The sequence below is a fragment of the Pristiophorus japonicus genome, unplaced genomic scaffold, assembly GCF_044704955.1.
Source record: "Pristiophorus japonicus isolate sPriJap1 unplaced genomic scaffold, sPriJap1.hap1 HAP1_SCAFFOLD_75, whole genome shotgun sequence".
NCBI classification, from domain to species: Eukaryota; Metazoa; Chordata; class Chondrichthyes; family Pristiophoridae; genus Pristiophorus; species Pristiophorus japonicus.
This window is the reverse complement of record NW_027254666.1, coordinates 3,104,921-3,114,165: the sequence shown is the minus strand read 5'-3', so window position 1 is coordinate 3,114,165 and position 9,245 is coordinate 3,104,921. Positions and strand designations below refer to the sequence as shown.

General features: G+C 47.8%; 1 non-coding gene across 1 annotated transcript; it reads right to left on the bottom strand.

Moving 5' to 3' along the window:
* Positions 1-6,701: 6,701 nt before the first annotated feature.
* trnak-cuu (transfer RNA lysine (anticodon CUU)) lies at positions 6,702-6,774 on the bottom strand. Its single transcript has one exon. It is a non-coding gene; the product is annotated as a tRNA-Lys (tRNA).
* Between the last annotated feature and the right edge of the window lie 2,471 nt (positions 6,775-9,245).

Here is a 9,245-nt window from a genome sequence, read left to right as displayed (position 1 = left end):
ATATATTTAAGACAGAAATCGATAATTTCTTTAACGATAAGGGGATAAGGGGTTATGGGGAGCGGGCAGGGAAGTGGAGCTGAGTGAATGATCAGATCAGCCATGAGCTTGTTGAATGGCGGAGCAGGCTCGAGGGGCAGTGTGGCCAACTCCTGCTCCTATTTCTTATGTTTGTATTACTGGAACACAAGGGGACAGATGTTCTGTGCAGCTACACAAAGCCCTGGTTGGACCTCACTTGGGGGACTGTGTTCAGTTCTGGTACCGCACAGGCAGCGTCTGCTTTTTTGCCAGGAGACGAACCTCGCCTCCGATTGTTCATCCACAGCAAGTTTAAACATAATGTTCCCGCCCGGGATAGAACCAGGAAATTTTCACATGTAAAGTAAACATGATAACCACTACACTAGAGAAACCTCTATTACAAGGAACACAACAGAGGGGAGCTGAACAGTGAGCTCCCTCGGTGCTGATCAGGACCGATGCTGATGTGGAAGCAAGTCATCCTCGACTCCGGGGGATTGCCTCAGAAGAAGAGAGGAGGATCAGGAATGTGTTGGCTCACCTTAAACAACTTCTGTCCCACACTGAAAGCTCTCAATCCTCTCCTCCGCTGCCCTTTACAGAAATGTCATGTAATTACCACTCACCATGTTCACTTCCACACCCTCACAGTGGGCCACAGAGACTCCTGCCGTCTCCCCGCGATCAGCGAACTCACCCAGTTTGTAAAATTACAACCGGAACAAGTGTCCCGCAAAGGGCAGGAGAAGCCAGAGAGTCTGTAAACTCAGTGTGTCACAGAAAGTAACGGGGTTATTAACGGTGATTACAGCAATTCATCATCATCATAGGCAGTCCCTCGAAATCGAGGAAGACTTGCTTCCACTCTAAAAGTGAGTTCTCAGGTGACTGAACCGTCCAATACAGGAATTACAGTCTCTGTCACAGGTTGGACAGACCGTGGTTGAAGGAAAGGGTGGGTGGGACTGGTTTGCCACACGCTCCTTCCGCTGCCTGTGCATGTGTTCTGCATGCTCTCGGCGATGAGACTCGAGGTGCACAGCACCCTCCAGATGCTCTACCTCCACTGAGGGTGGTCTTTATCCAGGGACTCCCAGCTGTTGGTGGGGATGTTGCATTTTATGAAGTGGCCTTGAGGGTCCTTCAAACGATTCCTCTGCTCACCTGGGGCTCGCTTGCCGTGCAGGAGTTCCGAGTAGAGCGCTTGCTTTTGGAGTCTTGTGTCAGGCATGCGAACAATGTGGCCCGTCCAAAGGAGCTGGTCGAGTGTGGTCAGTGCTTCGATGCTGGGGATGTTGTCCTGATTGAGGACGCGAATGTTGGCGCATCTGTCCTCCGAGGGGATTTGCTGGATTTTGCAGAAACATCATTGGTGGTATTTCTCCAGCGACTTGAGGTGCCCACTGTATAAGGTCAATGTCTCTGAGCAATACAGGAGGACGGGTCTCACTACAGCCCTGTAGACCATGAGCTTAGTGGCAGATTTAAGGGCCTGATCTTCGAACACTCTCTTCCTCAGGCGGCCGAAGGCTGCACTGGCGCACTGGAGGCAGTGTTGAACCTCGTCATCGATGCCTGCCGTCGCTGATAATAGGCTCCCGAGGTATGCAATTATTAATCCTCTCACAGACCTCAATTATTTTCATGCGATAAACAGTTTGAGAATAGAAAGAGGGTTAGTGCTCGGGATCTTAACCACTCGACCACCAAGGAAAAATTATGGTAATGGTATAATTTATAAATATATATCTATATTAATAGAATCATAGAATCAGAAAGTTTCAGCACAGAGTGAGGCCATTTCGGCCCATCGTGTCCCCGCCGGCCGACAAAGAGCTATCCAGCCTAATCCCACTTTCCAGCTCTCGGTCCAGAGCTCTGTAGGTTGTGGCACTTTAAGTGCACATCCACGTATCTTTTAAATGTGGTGAGGGTCCCTCCCTCTACCACCCTTTCAGGCATTGAGTTCCAGACCCCCACCACCCTCTGGGTGATGAAATGTCCCCTCATATCTCCTCTAAACCTCCCCCAATTACTTTAATTCTACGCCCCCTGGTTGTTGACCCCTCTGCCAAGGGAAACAGGACCTTCCGATCCATTCTATCCAGGCCCCTCAATTTTATACACCTCAATCAGGTCTCCACTCAGACACCTCTGTTGCAAAGAAAACAGTTTCAGCATCTCCAAACTATCCTCATCGCCAAAATTCTCCGGACCAGGCAACATTCTAGTAAATCTCCTCTGCACCCTTTCCAGTGAAATCACATCTTTCCTGTAATGTGGTGACCAGAACTGCACGCAGTACTCCAGCTGTGGTGTAGCCAGTGTTTTGTACAGTTCAACCATAACCTCCTTGCTCTTGTACTCCATGTCTTGACTAATAAAGGCAAGTATTACATATGCCTTCTTAACCACATTAACTACCTGGCCTGCTACCTTCAGGGATATGCGGACCTGCACTCCAAGGTCCCTTTATTCCTCTACACTTTTCAGTGTCGTACCATTTAATGTGTATTCCCTTGCCTTGTTAAACATCCCCAATTGCATTGCCTCACACTTATCTGGATTGAATTCCATTTGCCACAGTTCTGCCCACCTGACCAGTACATTGATCATCATCATCATAGGCGGTCCCTCGATCGAGGATGATTTGCTTCCATGAGTTCACAGGTGTTTGGATGAAGGACCCGATGTTCCAGTCCTGAATCCAATTGAGGGGGTGGAAGATGACTTTGTGTGGATTTTTTTAACGTGGGGTGACCGTTGCACATTAGCCACCACACGGGCTTGACAGAGCTGGGTCTTGGTCCAGTGGCAAGGGTTAACCAAGACGACAGGAGACCAGCTCTGCTGCACGGACCCACTGCCCACACATATCGCAGTGTGGGCTGGGCCCGTGCTGCCCCTGGGCCCTCGGCTCTTCTGGGCCCTGTCCCCTCATCTGTCGCACCTCCTCCACGATCAGTCGCCGCTCCTCCACCATAAACATTCACCGCATCTCGCCACAAACACTCACCGCTCATCCGCCCCGACCTTCCCACTCCTCTCTACCTGGGCCCTGCCGATGTTCCTGCTCACGCTCCAAAATGGCGACCAGGGTTTTGATGACGTCACCCAGACGCCCATTTCAAAAACGTCGGTATTTGTTTAAATACCTTAAAAATGTTAACATATATGTAATAAAGCTTGAAGCACCTCCCGGAATTCCTTATAAGATGTGATTTTGGTTTGTTGATCCAGATTCCAGAATCCATGGAGAGATGTTACCCGTGGTATAAGGTGGTGTGGCTGGATTCCGATGGACTGCATGGATAGCTTACCAACTTCGCTTGTTGTTTTAGTATCATCGCGCTGGTCCCTCGGAGAACAGTGTGAACTGGTGGGAGGATCAATGTGGCCAGGATTCGTGTCCTGGTCAATATTTATCCCTCAATCAACATCACAGAGACAGATGATCTGGTCATCATCACACTGCTGCCTATAGGAGCCTGCCGTGTGCAAATTGGCGGCTGTGTCTCCCACACTACAAGAGTGACCGCACTTCAAAAAGTACTTCATTGGCTGCAAAGCGCCTTGAAACATCCATTGATATCTTCCTGTAGTCCGCCACTTTCTTCTTCATTATCAACCACTCAGCCTGTTTTAGTGTCATCTGCAAACTTCTTACTCATACCCTCAACATTTCAGTCCAAACCATTGATGTATACCACAAAAAGCAAGGGATCCAGCACTGAGCCCTGCGGAATCCCACTGGATCACAAAATCACCCATCAACCATTACGCTTTGATTCCTGCCTCTGAACAAATTTTGGACCCAACTTGCCACTTTGCCCTTGAATCCCATGGGCTTTTACATTCGTAACCAGTCTGCCAAGTGCGACCTTGTCAAAAGCTTTGCTAAAGTGCATATACATTACATCATACCACTGCCCTCATCAACCCTCCTGGTTACCTCCTTGAAAAATGCAATCAACTTAGTCAGACATGACCTTCCCTTGACAAATTCATGTTGACTATCCTTGATTAATCCATGTCTTTCCAAATGAAGATTTATCCTGTCCCTCAGGATTTTTACAAATAATTGTAAAAGGTTCGGCTGGCCAGCCTGTATTTACTCAATCCCTTTCTCCCTTTTTAAACAAAGGTACAACGTTAGCAGTGCTCCAATCCTCTGGTCCCGCACCTGTAGCCAGTGAAGATTGGACAATGGTGGTCAGAGCCTCTGCTATTTCCTCTTTTGCTGCTCTTATCAGCCTGAGATACATTTAATCCGGGCCTGGGGATTTATCCACTTTCGAAGCTGCTAAACCACCAATACTTCCTCTCTCACTATGTTTATTTCATTTAATATTTCACACTTCTCCACCCTCATTCCAAAGTCCAAATCCCCCTTCTCTTTTGTGAAATCAGATGCAAAGTATTCATTCAGAATCCTACCCACGTCTTCTGCCTCAGCGTACAGATTCCCTTTCTGGACTCTAATAGGCCCCACTCTTTCTCTACTTATCATCATGCTCTTAATGTATTTGTAAAACATCTTTGGGTTTTACCAGATTTAATTGCCAACATTCTCTCATGCTCTCTCTTTGTTTTCCTGATATATTTTTTAATTGCACCTCTGCACCTCTAGAGTTTCTGCAGTATTGAGTTATCGGTATCTGTCATAAGCTTCCCTTTTTTTCGTTAACTTTCCCTGTATGTCCCCTGACATGCCGGGAGCTCTAGATTTGTTAGTCCCACCTTTGTTTTAAGGGAACATACTTGCTCTGTCCCCTCAGGATCTCCTCCGTGAATGCCTTCCACTGCTCTGACACTGATTTACCAGCAAGTAGCCGTTCTCAGTCAACTTTGGCGAAATTCCTTCTCAGCTCAGCAAAATTGGCTTTACCCCAATTGAGAACTTTTATACCTGGTCCCCTTTGTCCTTTTCCATAACTACCCTAAACCTTACTGAGTCTGATCACTCGCACCAAAATGCTCTCCCACTGATACCCCTTCTACCTGCCCCTCTTCGATCACAAGACCCAGTCCAGAACCGCCCCTCCCTTGATGGGCTTGTTACATACTGGATAAAGAATTTCTCCTGAATGCTTTTTAGGAATTCTCCACCATCTGTACCATTCACTCTATCATTTTCCCAGTTAATATTCGGGTCGTTAAAATCCTCCACTATTTCAGCTCTATAGGTTTTGCACTTCTCAACAATCTGCCCATATATTTGTTCTTCTATCTCCCTCTAACTGCCTGGGGGTCAAAAGTGAACTCCCACTGGTGTGATCGCGCCTTTTTTGTTCTTTAATTCAACCCACATGGCCTCGTTTGATGACCCCTCTAACACATCTTTCCCTTTCACAGCTGCAGGATCCGTCAATAATCTCTCACAACTCAACTGAAAGCAGCTGGAATGTGCAGCTTTGAGATGGGCTTTCTGCATCGTCAGGGCTGGAAACTGTAGAGTTTGAATGTGTACCGAACTGTACAGAGCATTCAGTAAATATAGCAGGACTGGGAGACATTATGCTTTGTTAATACTGAACAAGAAATGCACATTATTCAATGCTTCTCATATTTAATTGAGCACGTTTTCAGCTGGTTTGAAACGGGAACCTTTTCCATGTTAAGCGAATGTGATGACCACTACACTACGGAACCCACGCTTTCAAAGCAGACTGCAACCTGAATGCAGCAACTTAGACCGCTCGGCCATCCTGACTGCTCAATATTATGTGTGGCCACCTGCAGTTTGATTTTGAACTTTTGTGTCCTGTCACATGAAGTAAATGAGGACAGCAGGCGTATCTCTGCCTGACACCGGGGAAACAGTGAGACAGACCTTGGAGCAAGGGTCTGGTTATTGCGAAACAGCAAAGAAAATATTAATTCTGGAATAACCCAAAAGGACAGGAACCTCAACATGATTTAAACACGCAACTTTCTGATCAAGAGGCAGACACACCACCGCTGCACCACGAGGCCTAAACACTGAGTCTGAGATGTTCGTCTATATGAAGGTTCTGCAATAAACGGGGCTATAAAATCCCCGCCCATTCCCACCGGGTGTCAGAAGCTGCGCTCACCTGCCAGTCACCATATGTTTATTTGTTAAACTTTTGTGTTTCTTTCACGGGATAGCATCATTTATTAACCCATCACCTTCTTTTGCACAATGAAAGAAATGTTAACTGAGGGAGAGTTGATACTTTAATCAATAAATGCTGGAAATCTCAGCAGGTCAGGCAGCATTTGCTCGGAGACGAAACTCGGCTCAGATTGTTCATCCACAGCAAGTTTAAACATAATGCTCAAAGTTGGGATCGAACCAGGGACCTTACACATATAAAGCAAACGTGACAACCACTACACTACGGAAACCTCTGGCAAAGCAGTTCCAACAGAGGGGAGCTGACCAGTGAGCTCCCTCTGTGCTGAAGCAGCCCTGAACAAGCACCTGGACTGAAAATTTCCAGAGTAATAACTTGCAACTGGAGCATCTAACAGTAAGGACGGCCGAGCGGTCTGAGGCGCTGCTTTCATTAAATTATGTTAATTTAATGATAATTTCATTAAATTATCAATTCTCCCTCAGTTCGCATTTTTATCATTGTGCAAAAGAAGATCATGGGTTCATTAATGATATTGACCCGCGAAAGCAATATAAAAGTTTAATGAAAAGTAATCGCCCAACGTGGGGCTCGAACCCACGACCCTGAGATTAAGAGTCTCATGCTCAACCGACTGAGCTAGCCGGGCTTCTCAACATTTACTTGTCAATCCCCTTCAGAATATTGTCTGTTTCAATGAGATCACCTCTCATTCTTCTAAACTCCGAAGAGTATCGGCCCATTCTACACAATCTCTCACCATCGGACAGTCCTCTCATCCCAGGAATCAATCTGGTGAACCTCCGTTGTACCACCTCCAAGGCAAGTGTATCCTTCCTCAGATAAGTAGACCAAAACTGTGCGCAGTACTCCAGGTGTGGTCTCACCAGGGCCCTGTACATTTGGAGCAAGACTTCCTTACTCTTGAACTATGAGCGGAATATTAGGTACTATGGGCCGAATATCCTGTTTTCCTGCTGATTCTACGGTTGTATAAAAAGTTATTAAAATCCGACAGTCACACGGCAAACATATTTGTATTTCCTTCAGTGTGCAACACATGTGGGTGGATTAATGATGATTGAAACAATTATTCAGTATCTCACAGACTTGAATTATATTTGTCAGCTTGCTCTGTAAAAATGTTTTCTCTGACCAGGAATCAAACCCAGACCAGGGCAGTGAGAGCACCGAATCCTAACCACTGGACTACCAGGGAACACTGCTTGCAGCCTCTGCGATAGCTTTAAATATAGTCAGCTTACAATCACAGCTGAGAATTGTGCGGTGACACGGGGTGTAACTGGATTTGCTGGGAGCAGCGTGGAGGCCCCGAACTGCGTGAGAACACCAGCGGCAGGTCGGGGCCATAAAAGGAGCGGTGAGCGGCGGCCTGGGAGCAGCGTGGTGGTGTACCACGGAAAGGTACAGCGCGAGCTGGTGCAGGAGGGCGACGGCAGCGAAGAGTGATGTCATCAAAGTCCAGTTCGGTGATTGGAGCGTGGGCAGGTACAGCAGGAGCAGCGAGAGACTGTGGAGGGATGTGATCGGGTTCCAGGGGCTGCGTGAGTTCAGGGCCAGGGGCCCAGGGGCAGCACGGGCCCATCCCACACTGCGATATGAGGGGGCACTGGGTCCGTGCAGCAGAGCTGGTCTCCAGTCGTCTTGGATAACACTTGCCACTGGATCAAGACCTCGCTCTGTCAAGCCCGCGTGGTGGCTGGGGTGCAACGGCCACCACACGTTAAAAAAATCCACGCACAGGCATCTTCCTCCCTTCAACATGCAGTTCGGGACCTGGAATATTAGGTGCATCATTGAAACACCTGTGAACTCATCCTTTTTTGGCGTGGAAGCAAGTCATCCTCGTTTCGAGGGACTGCCTATGATGATGATGAACTGGATTTGCTGCAGTCCGCGGGCAGCAGGTGATGAAAGCGGGCGTGAGAGGGTGAGTGACAGGTGGGCACTGCTTCTGATGCTGTCTGACCCACGGTGAGAGTGGCCGGGGATTTTAAAGCCCTTTCATTGCACCAATGCAGGGTAAATGAAACTGTGTTTCAGGAACCTTCATGTATACAAACATGGGCACTCTGCACTGTAGACCTCGTGGTGTAACGGTCGTGTGGCTGTCTCCAGATCAGAAGGCTGCGTGTTTATATCACGTCGGGGTCACTGTACTTTTCCATATTGCTCTTCCGGAATTGAGATTTTCGTTGCTGTATCACAATTGACTTTCCCATCTTTGTATCATCAGCAAACTTGGCTCCATTACACTCGGTCCCTATATCCCTAGGATAGGGGAGGGAAGACACACCGGAGAAGTGTGAGCTTGTGGTCCGGAGAAGTTGCAGCTGCTGGAGCTGTGCGTTTTATCGGGGAGGAACGGGGGGCGAGCCCGCTGAGCGACCGGAGAAGCTGAGAAGCTGCTGTTTTTTTCATCGGGTTTGACACTGTTTAAAAATGGCAGAGTGCCAAGTTTTCTCTCCCTACTATCCATGCACGAAGGTGCCGGCAGTGTTTTCGGTGCAGGCATTTGGCTCCGCCCCCCACTTCACCATCAACAGCACGCCAGGACTCCGGGGACTGCACACAACGGCCAGGAGGGGGTGAGTTTTTCCCCGAGCCGTTTCCAGCGCGCAAAGTCGGTGCGCTTGAGGTCAGTGCGCCGACAAAACTGCTTGGGGAAAATCTAGCCCTTGAAGAGTAAGGAGTACACTGAAGGAAATACAAATATGTTTGCCGAGCAACTGTCAAATTTTAATATCTTTTTATACAACCGTCGAATCAGCAAAAAAGCAGGGCACTCGCCCCATAGTACCTAATATATAGCCCACAGTACAAGAGTAAGGAAGTCTTGCTACAATTGTACAAAGCCCTGGTGAGACCACACTTGGAGTACTGCACACAGTTTTGGTCTCCTTATTTGAGGAAGGAAATAATTGCCTGGGAGGTGGTACAACAGAGGTTCACCAGATTGATTCCTGGGATGAGACGACTGTCTTAAGTTGAGAGATTGAGTAGAATGGGCCGATACTCTCCGGAGTTTAGAAGAATGAGAGGTGATCTCATTGAAACACACAATATTCTGAAGGGGATTGACAGGGTAGATGCTGAGAG